At 37.9% G+C, this 15,961-nt stretch overlaps 1 protein-coding gene across 6 annotated transcripts in view; it reads left to right on the top strand.

Moving 5' to 3' along the window:
* Nucleotides 1–15,961, top strand: part of FAM13C (family with sequence similarity 13 member C) — a 110,204-nt gene that overhangs the window by 11,825 nt on the left and 82,418 nt on the right. The window lies entirely within an intron of this gene.

Genomic DNA, 15,961 nt, shown 5'->3' with positions numbered 1-15,961 from the left:
GCATTTAACACAGTGCTTGGAACGTACATGCTCCATAATGTTGACTTTGCTTTTTTGTTAACACTTAACTGTTAACCTTAAAGGTAACGGGGGAGGCTCTAAGTGCAATAGGTTAATTATATAATAACGTTAAGTCCAGTCCTATTAGCAAATGGGCATCAGGTGACCTTCCTGGTGAATGACTTTAGCTTGACAGTTTATTTGACCTTGTAGTTTCTTATTTGCCTTGTGATTTTTGTCCCATTTCTTTCTTGGCATTATGATCTTTTATTTGGTCAGTTAATTTTGTGGTGAGAGGCAAATGCCTTTTGCATTCACGAAGTTGTGTTGTGATTATCTTAAATCGAGTTGAGTTGCAGAGAGGGGTGAGTGTAAAATAGCATTTGAATTATGATCAACTTGAGACCCTGCCTGTTACTGAACACACCCAGCACTCGTTTGATTAGGAATGTGGTGCTGGGGAGGATACACACAGGTACCCAAAAAGCTGCCTCCAGAGTCTGGCTGATCCCAGGGAGGCTCTCGCCTTGAACCTCCTACTGAGGGTCACCTGTGACATTGTGGGCTTGGATGACCAGACATCTCTCCTAGAGTGCCCTCTTTCTTGTCATCCTGTAGTTTGGCTTCACAGAAATTTCACAGCCATCACTGGTAATAAGGTACTAATGGGGTATGTAATGCCCCACCTGTTGCTTATACAGGGAAAATTTCGGGAGAGAGACACGGTTGTATAGTCTTTACTTATAATACAACATTAGAATCCTGGACTGCAGGTAAAATTTCCATTTCATTCCTAACAGCTCTGTCTACACAATGAGATTTCACCCCCCGCCCCCAATGACTAAGAGAACTTTGATAATATTATTTTAGTTCTTCCATATTTGGGAGAACTTTGAAACATATTTCATTCTTCCTCTTTTCTTCGGGGAGGAATACTGAACATTGGTTGAGTACTGACCAAGAACTAAGCGTCGATAAATAATATTATTAATAAAATCAGCTAACACTATTTGAGCATTTACTGTGTTCCAGGCATGGACCATGTTTTACCACAATCCCATGGAATTAATATTATTATCTTTTTGTACAACTGGTAAAACTAAGGATTAGGGGAATTACATGTCTATAATCAGTTTAGAAGAACTTGAGTAGGATGTCTTTTCCATAAAAGCACAGTATTTCTAAAAAGAGGTCAAGAAGTACCCAGATCTTCCAACTGTGAGTCTAATGATTAACCTACGCCTTTATACTATTCAAACCTTAATGTTTATATTTTTTATTATTTTTTATTTATGGAGATCTTTTATTTGTTGCACTCTTTTAAAATATATATTTAAAAAATTTTCAATTACAGTTAACATACAACATTATAAGAGTTTCAGGTGTACAACATAGTGATTAGACATTTATATAACTTAGAAAGTGATCACCACAACAAGCGTAGTACCCATTACAGTAACATAGTTACTATAATATTATTCACTATGTTCCCTGTGCTGTATTTTACATCCCCATGACTTTTTTTTATAACTGCCCATTTGCACATCTTAAGCCTTTGCTATTTTTTCACTCTTTCTCCCCAACACCCCACCCATCTGGCAACTGTCAAAATGTTCTCTGTATCTATGAGTTTGTTTCTGTTTTGTTTGTTCATTTATTTTGTTTTCTGGATTCCACATATAAGTGAAGTTGTATGATATTTCTCTTTCTCTGTCTGACTTACTCACTTAGCATAATACCCTCTAGTGCTATCCATGTTGTTATAAATGGCAAGATTTCATTCTTTTTTAAGGCTGAGTAATATTCTATTGTGTATACACATCACATTTTCTTTATCAACTTATCTCTCAGTGGGCACTTACGTTGCTTCCATATCTCGGCTATTGTAAATAATTCTTCAGTGAACATAGGGGTGCATATGTCTTTTCAAATTAGTGTTTTGGGTTTCTTTGGATAAATAGAATCACACTTTAATTTTTATGTAAAACCTATGATTTCCCCCAGGAATTAATTTTTTTCCTTCGGTGATACATTGTGTTGCTAAGCAGTAATTATTTAAAAAGGATTACTTTGAGAGATTTTATAAGTGTGTTTTTCTTCTCTTTATGAAAGCTTTGTGGTATTGGTCACTAATGCTAGATAAATGCTTCAGTGAATGTTAGCTCCACTAGGATGTAAGTTCCTTGAGGTCAGTGATTCAGTCCTTGTGTATCTTTGGAGCTCTAGCACTGAGGGGTCACTCAGTATTATTTGTTAAATGGCTCAAAACTGCAAAGATAAATATATGATTGGTATCATTTTTAGGGGTAGAATGTAAGCATATCTTTATTCAGTTGTGAAACATTATCTTTTAAAAGAGAATATAATCATTACTCTCATACAGATATGAAATAAAGACATAATTGATTTTATTTAAATCATTAATTAATGAGGGAATAAATAAGATATTACAACCAGTTCAAAAGAGATGCAAAGTATCATGCATTTATGGTTTGACAAAGAATGCTGAAATCAATTTACAAATGGACACAAAATTGGCAAAACTTGGAATATCCATAGGGTGATAATCAGTTAGTTTCCCTTGGACACAATTTGCATTTCTGTGGAGAGGAATTATTCACACTGCCATCAGTTTCCACCGTATAGCCTTGTAAAAAAGCCTAGTTATAGACAAACAAAAGCAGAGGTTATCCAGGTGGATGAGCTAGCCAAGACATCCACTAAATTTCAAAGTCTCTTGTAATTTTTCCATATAGTCTCCTCCTGCCCCCTTCCTTCTCCCTATGATCATAATAAGATGATTCTTGATCACAAAATAAGGCTAGTCTCCTTAGGTTTGGTCTGATTATTTACCTAGGTGTAGTAACGTTAATTTACCATATAGGTCTTCTTAAGTATGTTTTGCAAAATCTAGAGCCATGTAGTATTGAATAATTACAAAATTATCTTCTCTCTCCTGAAGTTTCCATTAGGAATCTCAGGTTGGACTTCTACTGCCTTATTATTTGCTATCCCAAGGCAAAGGTAACCATGGTCAAGAAACTCTCTCCAACATATTTCACCTGCAGTACCTATACATCTGGATGAATTCCTTTCTTCTTGACGTCCCCCAAATAACCTTACAGGTGGTAAGGCCTACCAGGAAATGATGGTCCTTATCACCTGTAAGGTTGTACACTGTGAGTTAGATAGCAGGCCGGTTATCCTAGGAGGACTTTGCAGGCATTGGCCCCAGAAGTAAAGCCACAGTAGCTCCTTAAAAATGGCTTGTTTCTACCTGATTCAATAAGCATCCTTCTCACTGTGACTTTCAGGCAAGACTTTGGTTGCATATCAGATTTTCCCAGTTCTATATTGGTAAAAAGGAAAACAGATTATTATTGAATATATGCAAACAACCCTATTGCCATGAAAAGTAAGGACACTTGATATGAGTTTTTGAACTCTGGGGATCTGTGAGACGCAGATATCATTTTTAAAATGTTTATGTTTGTTTGCATAAAGGGAATGGTTTTGAAATGTAGGTTTTATTATTATTATTCAGGTGTAGTGAGGCTGACAGATCAGCCCATGACTGCCATTGGAAAAAATTCCTGCATGCCGTGCATTGCAGGGTCACACAGGGAATACCAGGGTTAGCCAGGAGACAGAAGAGGGGAGGGGAAAGCAAGAACAGAAGCCATTGTTGTGGTTTCCATGGGCAAGGCAAACAGGGTAAGTTGCCTTAGGATTGGCTAGTTTGAATAATTTCAGTGGACTTGAAGGTACGGGGTTGTCTCTAGTCTGGTACCTGGCTTTGGGACGATTAGGGCTGAGAAATAGTGCCTCCTGGAGTGTATAAGTCAGCTAAAGAAGGTGGTTCTGAGTACGGCACTGGGTGGTTCGTTTGCATATGAAAGGCAGGCTCCTGGGCAAGTCATTTGTTATGTTTCCTGTCGCTAAGAGGGTAACGGGGGCGGGGGGTGGGGGGTGGGAGATGAGGGTAAGGGGGATCGAATATATGGTGATGGAAGGAGAACTGACTCTGGGTGATGAACACACAATGGGATTTATAGATGATGTAATACAGAATTGTACACCTGAAATCTATGTAATTTTACTAACAATTTTCACCCCAATAAATTTAATAAAATAAAAAATATATATATTTATCACATCTAAAATAAAAAAAGAATTAAAAAAAAAAGAATTGGGTAGCCCTGAGCGAGGAGGTCTCTCCCCAGTCAGTCAGGGAGGCTCGAGATGCCAAAGCATTAAAAATGGAGAAAATAATAAAATGTAGTTAATACAAGAATCTACTAAGTTGTAAGGGTTACAGATAGTTGAAGTAGAAAGAGAAAGAACTTTCTTATAAATCCAGTAATGAATTCGAGCATTAAAACAACATTTCCAACAAATAACCACAGTAACATTTCCCTTATGAGTCCATTCAGTGCTATGTAATTCATTCTTGTTCCACTTGATCTTGGGTTAGCAGTAGCGTGAAGCTGTCTGGTTCTGGGCTAAAATTCTGTAAATTCTCAGAATTCTGTAAATTCTGTAAATTCTCAGCCCATTGATATCATCAAACGCCTATACCCAGAATCTCTTCTTTGAAATATCAGTTGCTCAATGTACCTAGTATTTTACCAAGGGACTCTTGAGAGTACTCTTCTTTGTTGAAGACACAAATTCTGGCCTGAAACTGATAGTAGAAACTTCAGGCAGGCATCTGAGGAAAACAAACATGTATAGATGACAGAAACAGAAAGTGGTTGTGGTTAATTTACTACTAATACTTTTCAAATGTGAAGAAGTCTGATGAGAGTTCATAATAAGAATAATGTATAATGTGAAATGCAAAACAATGTAATAAAATTATTCCCCTCAAATTAAAAAGTCTCAAAGGGTTACAAATAAGCCTATTTTCAAAGAAGTCAGGGAATGTATTGCTGATTTTACAAAAATGGACAACTATAATTTTTACAGATGAAAAAAAATCTCGAGATAGAACATAAAAATCCTAAATGAATATGCCAAGAATATCAAGTAAAAAATTCATTAAGTCTGGTAGAGGTCCTAGACATTTTTGTTAAATTCTCTAGGTAAGTCTGATGTGCATTCTGATTGAAAACCACGGGCCTGGATGATACTAGATTCAAATGAAAGAAGTAAGGCTATGGTCAAGTCAACATTTTAGATAATAATCCCAACTATTACTGAAAATGCTATAGTGTTTTTGTGTAATATCATAATTAAGCAAAGCTCCAGAAGGACTGGAACACATATCGTGAAGCTGAGAGAACTATTTCATAAGCGTTTTGATCGCTGGCTAAATGTCATATTAGCCAGGTTTACCACGCCCTGTGGTAAAGAGAGTGGTTCTATTTGTGAAGCTGGATTTATCTGGGGAACTTGATCTTATGTGAATCCTGCCTGATACCTCTTGCCATCATGCAGACACAGTTCTAACTGGTTTGTTATGAGATTACCATTCCCCAGAAGCACCTGTGAAAAACCTATGGGCACAACCTTTATGAACTTAAAAACAACGCTCTTGGAAGCTGAAGGGCACCATTGTAAGAGTTTAGCTATTGCCATTTCTGGTTTCTTTTGTCATAAAGTTTGTGTTCAGAACCCCAGAATGGATCTTCAGTCTGATCCTAACTAGGTGGGAAATGGGAGTATGAGCAAGTGAGAAGAGGCCAGATAGCAACCGTTTAAGTTTCTATCATTCTTATTTTTCTGATCACCTGAAAATCAGAATATCAGAAATTTCACTTTTGGAGAGTCAGATTCAAATCTTACTTCAAGCAACTTTAAAAAAAAAAAATCTTGATCTTAACCATGTCTCTGGGAAGAACCATTAGTAGAGTAGCGGAATCTGAGTTTCTGTGTGCACGTTGGATGATTGATTCCAGTTGTGCACCCACTATGAATGATTTAAAAGCAGAGGCTTTTGGTGTATTTGCTGATCTCATAGAAGTCCAGGAACTAGGAAGGCAATGCAAGAATGTCCTCAAAGACATTAAGAGATTTGGAATAAGGAGTGTGTTTATTTGAACCAGAAACAATTGTAGTTTTCCTTTGTGCTTGTTTGTCCCTAGCTTCCTTAGACAATGGGCTTTGGAAAAGAATGGTTTGGATAAGGACCATTTAGTGACTTGTCTCCTGAAGAGTCAGGTTTTATAGATGCTAATACTAGAGCTCATTGATATGACGAACTTGAAGTTAAAGCAAGACTTGTGCGTTTATACTAAGCAAAAACTCCTTGTCAAAGCAGAACCAGTAACAGTTTGCTACTTTCTGGAGTGTCTTGTTGTATAGCAAACAATCTTTGTAGGGAAGAGAACCGACTGAACGCAATAGATTACATATGTTGCAATATTCTGTGAAAACATACACAAAATATGGGGGATGGGTGAAATTGGATGAAGGTGATAAAAAGGTATAAACTTCCAGGTATAAAATAAGTAAGTCCTGGGGATGTAATATACAGCATGGGGACTATAGTTAAAAACACTGTGTTGTTTATTTGAAAGTTGCTAAGGAAGTAGATCTTAAAAGTTCTCATCACAAGAGAAACAAATTTGTAACTATGTGTAATGATGATGGTAACTAAACTTATTGTGGTGATCATTCACAATATATACACATAGCAAATCATTATGTTGCACACCTGAAACTAATATAATGTTATATCCAAGTATGTCTCAATAAAAAATGTATGTGTGTCTTGTCATATCTCATTATGATTAACAGCGAGATCTGGAGGTTTCCTCTCTCCCCTTTAGAATATGTGGGTAATTCTTCATCTTGTAAAACTTTGGGGTTGATTGACTGTAAGACTCCCTGCTGCACACATATTTTTTATCCGTTTATTGTATGTGACCACCATTAGTCTTTCTTGTTCTTGGTACAGTTTCTACCTTTTCCCAGAACTATTTGTCTTACATTAATTTATTGTATTCACACTTTTCTGATTATACAATAAAAATGACATATAAACCTACTATTTAATCTACAAATCCTATTTATTGATATTCCCCTACTAATTAAAATAACATATCCTGGTTAAAAAAAGGTAAGAGATGATATATGTTGGAATATTTTGTGAAAATTAAAGGTGATTCTGTATTGTTGTAGTATTAATCCCTAACAACCTGATTTGGGGATGATTCACTTAACTAACAGCACCAACCTCCTGTGTTGGGCCTCATAACTCTCCAGAAGATGTTTAGAATTTACATTGATGGATCAAGTCTTATCGTCTTCACTCCCTAGCATCTGGCATCAGGCTATGCACTTTTCCTTCTGTCCTCCCCTCTGGTGGCTATTTTAGCAGGAGACAAAAAGTAGGAGGCTATCTAGAGAGCTTTTCTGCAGTGAGCTGGTTCTGTGATGCTGCTGCTAATCCATTTCCTTGGAGAGACCAGCTGTTTGGTCTGGTGTACATCAGCATTAGGTTTCTTCCATTTGGCTCTAATAGATGTGTTAGGAGGCTGGAAAGGAATCCAGGTCTGATTGTGAAATTTACATTTTTGTCATTCTGCAGAAGTAAAAACCCCCTAAACACTTTTTAGGCACAATAACTTAACTATGAAGTGTTTACTATATTTCTGTTTTTGGCAGGTTCTAATTTGTATAAGAATAATGTTTATTCTGACTGTGTAAGACTCTGAATTAGAAGAAAGACAATAGCTAATTCCAGGTCATATTTCCCCCCAAAACGAGCTAAGATTTTGTTCCCCATTATAAACCTACTTTATATACATTTTTATTAATATATTACTGAACTACTGAACAAGTACAACTGGTAAAAACAAGAAAATCACTACAGCTGACTGACTTTGAAATTGAGAGCACTGAAAAGCTAAAATAAACTTCAAATAGAATTTCACTTGGTTTTCAGTGAGAGGAAGCCTTTTAGGTTCTGAATATGCTGGTAAGGGCTTGCTTCTTGCTGTGTGTCAAGAGCATGAAGTCACTGTGATTGTAACAATTGGTTTTAGTGAGATAATTGTTTTGACACATTAGTTTGTGTTGCGTTATTTCTCTTGCCTGCTTTCATAGCTCCAGTGTAGAGCTTTTACTTCAATTTCTGTTTAGGCATGGGCTATTTTGGAAGACTTGTTACTGGTAAGGAAGAAAGGTGGCCTTCTGAGTTTGTTTTTCAAGTTCCCTGCACTCCTCCGAGAGTAAAACGGTTGGGACTCAGGGGGACAGAGCTCTGAGAAATTCAGCTCCTGCAAGGTGAGGCCATCTGGGTCAATATGTGGGTTTCCTGGTTTCTCATGGTATATCAGATTCAGATACTCCTCTTTGAATTAACCAACCTGTTCTTAAGTGATTAACCTGGTGAAGAAAGATATTTTTAAGAAGGAACCTGAAACGTCTGTAGTATCACTTTATTATTTTTTTTTTGGAGACAAACAAATATTTTCAGCTTAAACTGACCTGATGGAATCTTAAAATTAACTGGTATGACTCATTTGCCTGGAAATTAAATCTCAAAAGTTAAAAAAAAAAAAATTCACTCTGAGGTTGTTTGTGTTCAAAACAACTTAACTGGTTGGAGACAAGTTTACAAGCAATGGGGCATTTGAAACTGTGGCAATGTGATGCTTGGAGCCATATTAACCAATTGATGTTTCACCGATAAGGGCAGTTACAGAAGAATTCTCTATAAAACATGAACAAGAACATATCATGGTATTCGTGCTTTTGACAATCAATGGAGCGTTACAAGGACTGATCTCTACTTACACGCTGCCTGGAATATTTAACAGAGATGCAGACGGCTTCCATACAGGATGGCTCTTACAATTGTCTTGCTTTTCCTCTTCCTCTGTGTCTTCTCCACAAATAAATTCTCACTTAAAGAATTTCCAGTTTCCCCTACATAGTTCCACAGTTTCTGATGTTATATAGCCATATAAATTCAGCCCTAATTCATGGGACTTAGTAACACCCCTGGGATGTCTTTGCCCCTATTAGCACCTGCTTCTGCTCTATGGGGTTCCAAGGCATTGCTCTCTCTACTATGGAGAGGTTTCCTTTAATAAATCCCAGAGCTAAATAGTTGAATGGTGGTATAGTGAGGTGATGAAGAGGATGGTCTGTAGGTCCAGAAAGATAGGTTCAAGTTCCTTCTCAGCCAGTTTGTGACTTCCAGCATCTGTTCCCCAGTTTTTTAAGTGTCAGTTTTCCTATCTGTAAAGTGGACATAATTTATATCTACCTTCACAGTCTGTTGAGAATTAAAAGTGATAATGATATAACCTTAAACATTCAGCAAGTTTCAGGGGACTGAAAAAAGTGCATAGAACATTTCATAGACTCACTTCTCTGGGTATACACTAAAACCTTAATATCTGCGTGTCTCCTGAGTTAGGCCAGGCCAAGTGTTGGTTCGTGGTGGTCACTTAAGGACCCAGGCTAACCTAGCAGTCACAGTCTCGAATGTTGCTAGTTTCTGATTTGAAGAGAAAAGAGAGCTCTGGAGAGTTCTGCACTAATCATTAGAAGTTCCAGGCCTGAAGCAACATGTAGTATTTTCATTCTCCACTCACTGGGCAGAGCTGCTCATGTGCTTCCCCCATAACCACAACCTATAACACCAGGGACCAGGAAGAATCATCTTACAACGTGCCCTAAATGGAAGAATGCAATCCCGGCCAACAACATTAATGACTTCCGTATCTCCTACTCAAACTGGCATAGAACCTAACGCAAGAACTTAATTGGTCTTGTTCTCTTCTCGTCCTTCACAATACTAAAATATTAATATTATTCATGTCAAGGACTGGGAGAAGAAAAAGAACATTAATTAGGCTAATTAAGTATCACAAAGGCTATATATGCCATTGCATTATTGTTTTGAACAGGAATTGGAGTTTTATATAAGCATCCCTTCAGTTAAACACCTGCTTCACGATTATCAGGAAAAAAGAAGTGGGGTGAGTTATTGATTTCTTCTCTATTGCCAAATGAAACTACGGAGTTCTTTAATTTTATTTTATTAAGAATAACTGTGGTCTTACTCTTGCCAGAAGATTGTAGTGATTTTGGGTTATGCTAGCTAAACCAGTGAGGCTGTAATTAACAGGCATTTTAAAAATTTGATCCAAAAATAATGCTTCTGTAGAAAGTGGGTTTGACAATTTGGATCTTGTCAGATATGGGAGCTGGGTTTCCGCATACACACAGATATGCAAATTCACATCCTCATGTACTTGGTGATATTTATCCAAGAGCAGAGTGTTCTTTAGGCAAAGAAAACAGCTTAGCAAGGACTTAGCCTGTTTTGGAGTTTGGAAGCGAAGCTGTTTGGGAAGCAGAAACATAATGAACTGACATTTCGGGTAACTAAGAATCACCAATCTAAACTCTATCAACATGGTTAAATATCACTTAGGGCCTGAGACATAACATATCAACCTCAAGCCTGCAATTTTAACCTCCGTGTTTTGCAAGAGATGTAATTGCCAGATAAAAGATGGGATGCCCAGTTAAATGAGAATTTCAGACAAACAAAGCATAATGTTGTAGTATAAGGGATAGGCAAATATCTACATGGGACATACTTATACTACACAATTATTTCATGTTTATCTGAAATTCACATTTAATAGGACATTGTGTGTTTTTATTTACTAAGTTTGGCAACTGTATCAAGAATGAATGGCATGAACATTTAACCTTCCTCACCTTCTCTTCCAAGGTAGAAGTAACCAATTGTACCCATGTAGTCTGAAACCATTGAGGTTTTTATTTTTAAGTTCGATCCTTCTAGGCTAGTTAAAGAAGGCATAGGAAGGGAAGTTGACAGCTTATCTAGGTCTAGGAGTCTTATTGCAGTATTTATTTTTCATCTTTCATGTCCAAATGGCATTAAACATTCTGGAAAATGCAGCCCACTCTCTTGGGATGACAAAGCCTTAAAAATTGATTAGAAGTGCAAAAAAGTTTGAAAGTCGGCCCTTGAAGTTTGTAGAGCATTTATCCCACTGGACCCTTCTTGCCACGAGCAGTGGCTGCCATCATGTCAATAGAAAGGTCGACTTTGATGAGCCTGTTTCTGTGTTAAAATGATCAAAAACAACACAACTGGTGCCAGACGTAGACAGAACAATAACATTGTGTTTTGAGCATTAATCCTACCAGAGATAAGCGACCAGACAGAAGATTGCTGCCTTTAAAATTGCTGCTCTAGACTGATGCTAGCATTACATGCAAGGATGGCTTTACTATTTTAAGCATTATTTTATTATGTAGTTGACTCCCCACAGGTAGCTGGTCTTTGAGTCACGATGGAACTTTGCCTTCCCAATCAACAAAGCTTGGTTTTGTTATGACTTTTTTTTTTTTTTTTTTTTTTAAATAGCTGAGCCCTCTGCAGCTTTACTACTTAATAAATTGTAGCCACATTTAAGGGCATCTTTGCAGGAACAAATATATGTTCAGCTCTGCTTCTTTTGTTCCCTGTCACGCTGAACTACAATGTGAGGCCTGCTTGGCTTGGTAATGTTGCCATGTGCCAGGGAAATTTTCAATAGGAAACGTCATTCCCAACGTTAGATTTTTAGGCTTTTCAGCTATAACAAAAGTTATATAACAAAAGGGATACTGTCAACATTTAAATCTCTCTGAATCAATCTGCTAGTGTGGTGGGGGTAAATGGTTGTCTTTTAGTGTGTTTTAATCCAGAAAACACCGATTGTATTGCGGTGTGACAGTCGGTCACATCAGGTTTGACGTACCAGATTAAAAAACCAGCAGGGGAAAATTGTGTGTTTTGCTTATGGATCCATAGGTGGGCATCATTCCCTCCCACCTCTTCCCTCTGTTAGTTTCTCCCTCCCTGTTGCCAACTGTCTTTTGAGCTATATCAAAACTGACATTTGGTTTAGAAACTGGGAGATCCTGGTCCTCTGAAGACCCAGATGTTTCTCTATCTATAAGACAAAGGATTGAACAAAAAGACTAAATTAATTTAGCTCTAACTAAAAAACAAAACAAAACAAAAAACCCAAAACAGGCTAATACTAATGATTTAAGGCTCCTTCTGTTTTATTTTGTTTATTTGTTTACTGGTTACTTATAAAGACTGTGACAAGGGTAACCTTTTCTACCTGATGTGAAACATCGAGATGGAAATAGAAAAAACAATGAAATGTAACACCCTATTAAATCTCTAATTATCTCACTTCCACCTTATGCTAAAAAACATGATGGGAACTCAGGGGTTGGTTCTGAATGTGGTGAAGAGTGTGGAAGAATCAGTGTCTGGATGTTAGAACCATCTCTGTACCATGTACAGGGCAGGTGTTTGGTGAGCTCTGATGTAACCGATGGAATCTTGGGTCTCCAGGGTTTAGTGGCAAATTGAAGGGCCCAGGCAGATAGTCCTCCAAGAGGTAATCAACTCAATGCATCAAAACAGGCATCAGAATGAGGAGGCAGCAGCGAGCTCATGCTGGAAAAGACAGGATCTAATCTCTAGGCAATGGAGATACAATTCTAATCATAAAATAATGAGTCTTTGCAGATGCCATCTTAAAGGATTTTTTTTTTTAAAAAAATCAGAAAACGCAGCAACTGCAACTGGACTTGGGCATGATTTTATTTTCCTGTCATTGAAATTTTCATCATTTGGTTAAACTTTCTGAAATGACATATCTAGAATTTATTACAGTGTCTGATTGCAATGCCATAGCTCTGAACACGTTTTTTTATTGAGTAGGGTAGTTTTGAAGTTGGTTTAGTTTGGCTTCTTCCTACTTGTCAGATAATTGCTAACTGTGATTTATCTCAGAGCCTTTTGCTGTTGTAGTCTTTAGAAGGAGTTCTTTGCATTGCAAACAAGATTGAGTGTGTCTTAGCATACATACAAATTATCCTGTTTCCTTATTTCAAACTGGATATTTTTAAGTATATTGTATTTATTTGTAAGATTGCATAATCTAATTATTAATAGTGGTTTTGTTTAACAACCGACTCAAAAAATTCCTGAAAATTTAACAATGGGCTCTCATGAACCAGTATGAACTAGCTCCAGCACACCGTGTTTTTTAACTAGTATGTTCATAGCAGCACTATTCATGTAGCTAAAAACTGCAACTGTCTCAATAATCATTAGTAATAGAATGGCAATTCTAATTATTGTCTAATTGTAATTATGATCTATTCTATAAATTCAATTTGTTTTTAAAAATTTATTAAATCTATTGGGATAACAGTTACTAAAATTATATACCTTTCAAGTGTACAATCCTGTAATACATCATCTATCTATTGCACTGTGTGTTCACCACCCAGAGTCAGTTCTCCTTCCATCACCATATATTTGACCCCCCTTCCCTTACCCTCTGGCAACCACTAAACTGTTTTCTGTGTCTATGAGTTTTTGTTTGTTTGTCTCATTCATTTGTTGCTTTCAGTTTTATATCCTGCATATGAGTGAAATCATATGGTTCTTTCTTTATTAAATTTATTGGGGTGACATTGGTTAATAAAATTATATAGATTTCAAGTGCACAGTTCTTTAATACATCATCTATATATTGTATTGTGTGTTCATCACCCGAAGTCGTATCAGAATGGATGATTTTAATGTCACCTTTTTCAGCTGTAGTGATTTTGGGGACTACATTCTATTTCAAAGATGTCCTGCTTTATGCACACTGACCTGGCCTTTTCTTTCACATCCCAAACTGTCAGTTTCACTAGTAATTCCATCCTAGGTGAGCCATCCATCAGTTTTGCTTGGTTTGCCAACCCAGGCTCAGTAACCTAATGTTTCATCAGTTATGCTGGCCTGAGTGTCCCAGATAAGGCCTCTGTTTACCCTCTTGTTAGTTGAGGAGTGTAATGGGTTGGGTAGTGTCTCCCCAAAATTCATGTCCATTTGGACCCTCAGACTGTGACCTTATTTGGAAGCATGATCATTGCAGATATAATTAAGATAAGAATTCAAATGAGATCATCGTGGAACTAGGGTGGGCCCTAAAGCCAACCCTATATTGTCCTTGTAATTGGTGTCCTTATAAGAAGAGAGGACAGAGTGACACACAGGAAAGAAAACCATGCGAAGATGGAGGCAGAGATTGTACTTATGCTGCCCTAAACCAAGGATCCTCCTGGACTAGGAAAAGGCAAGAAAGGATTCTTCCCTAGAGCCTTTGGAGAGAGTGGGGCCCTACTAACACATGGATGTGGGACTTCTGGCCTCTACAACCATGAAAAAAATAAATTTCTGCTGTTTTAAGCCACCAAGTATGGTAGTTCATTACAACAACCCTGAGAAACGAAGACGGGGGCTTCCTGAAGTCAGACTGTGTATAGGCTGGCTCCTCCATGCTCCAGGGGAGCTGGCAAGAACCGGATAGGATTCCAGTCCAGGAGGAGTGGGGCACCGACCTGTAGATGGTCAGGGCAGAGACCTGTGGGTGTGGGGTGATATGACTGGGATTTACTTACCATGGTGGGGTCCAGAGTGGGACCTGGGCACAGGAACGGGCAGATACTCAGAGGAAAACTTCACAGTGGCAGCCGCAGCAAGGCAGATCTGTTCCTGTGTTACCTGTGCTGACTTTCCTTTCCTTTGACAGAGGCCAGACTTTACCCCAGATCCTGGCAGAAGGCCAAGGGTCAGATGGCCTCTGCTAGGGGTGAAGCAAGGGGGCCAAGCAGCTTATTGCATGGGTAATGGCAGTTTCTGGATGTACAATCAAGTGTTCATGATTCGTACAGTGGTTTCGAGTCATGTCGATTACATACGTTTTTAGACATCGCTGGTTTATGAGTTGAAGTCTTTCATCCTCAACCCCAGAATACCTCTCCCAGGTGTTCTTATCCATTTTACTGCTGTGGCCCTGCTTCAGACCTTCTGCGTTATACCTGGAGAGCTGTACTAATTATGAAAATATTACTTCTATGGTAATGACCATGCACAGCCTTGTCTTTTTTTTTTTTAACTTTATTGAGGAATAATTGACAAATATAATTGTAAACATTCAAAGTGTACAACGTGATGATTTGATATGCATGTGTATTGTAGAATGATTATCAAGATCAAGATAATTAACACATCCATTACCTCATATAGTTAACTGGCTTGTGTGTGTGTGTATGTGTGTATACACTCATGCATGTGCTGAGAAGCTTAAGATCTACTGTCAATAGCTTTCCAGTGTACGATACCGTATTATTAGCTATCGTCACCATGTGCACAGCCTACTCTGGAATGCCCGATATTTAATAAGTCATGTAATTCTCATAACTACCCTGTAAGGTGGTGCTACGCTTATTCCCTTTTACAGATGAGGAAACTGAGGCACAGAACAATTAAGTAACTTACTCAAGACCACAAAAATTGAATGCTATTACTAGGTACTACTTATGGTTGTATTAAAAATTGATTTCAGGAGTGGATTCACCATAGGTGGGTCCCTCAGTACACATACCAAAAAGGTTACCATAGATTTTGAAAGTTTCTTAGGCTTTGGAGGATAAGGCCTGACTGGCCTCAGGAGAAGGAGGGATCAAACACCTCTCTTATTTGTTAGGGATAAGAAGAATATGTCATTATTGATAAAGGAGTGAGTTACAAAGAGATTTGCTGGCACCTACTGTGGAGTGATGGGAGGGAAATAGAGAGATTTTAATGACACATTTTTGTGATTAATGGCAGGGCTTTGTCGGGTGAGTGCTGTGGTGTGGATGTGGTTTGGTGTGTCTCATATGACTTAATTCTTTCATGTGGTCTGGGAGAGCTTTCCTTTAGGAGTGGCGATTGGGGCAGTCCTGTGTAGGTGTAAGCATGTGAGCAGAAAGTGGCAAAATAACCAGCTGTGGGTTTTCTGCAGCTGGTGTTTCTGCTTGTTTTTAGATTCCTGGGACCTTGCCACTTTGGAGAAGCTGAGGCGAGTTGATGACCAATCTTTTAGGCTTAGTAGTTGCATCATCAAAGATGGAGATT

This window comes from Rhinolophus sinicus, chromosome 15, assembly GCF_057876585.1.
Source record: "Rhinolophus sinicus isolate RSI-liver-muscle chromosome 15, RSI-T2T, whole genome shotgun sequence".
NCBI lineage: Eukaryota > Metazoa > Chordata > Mammalia > Chiroptera > Rhinolophidae > Rhinolophus > Rhinolophus sinicus.
The sequence above is the reverse complement of the archived record's forward strand: the minus strand, read 5'-3'. Positions and strand labels throughout refer to the sequence as shown.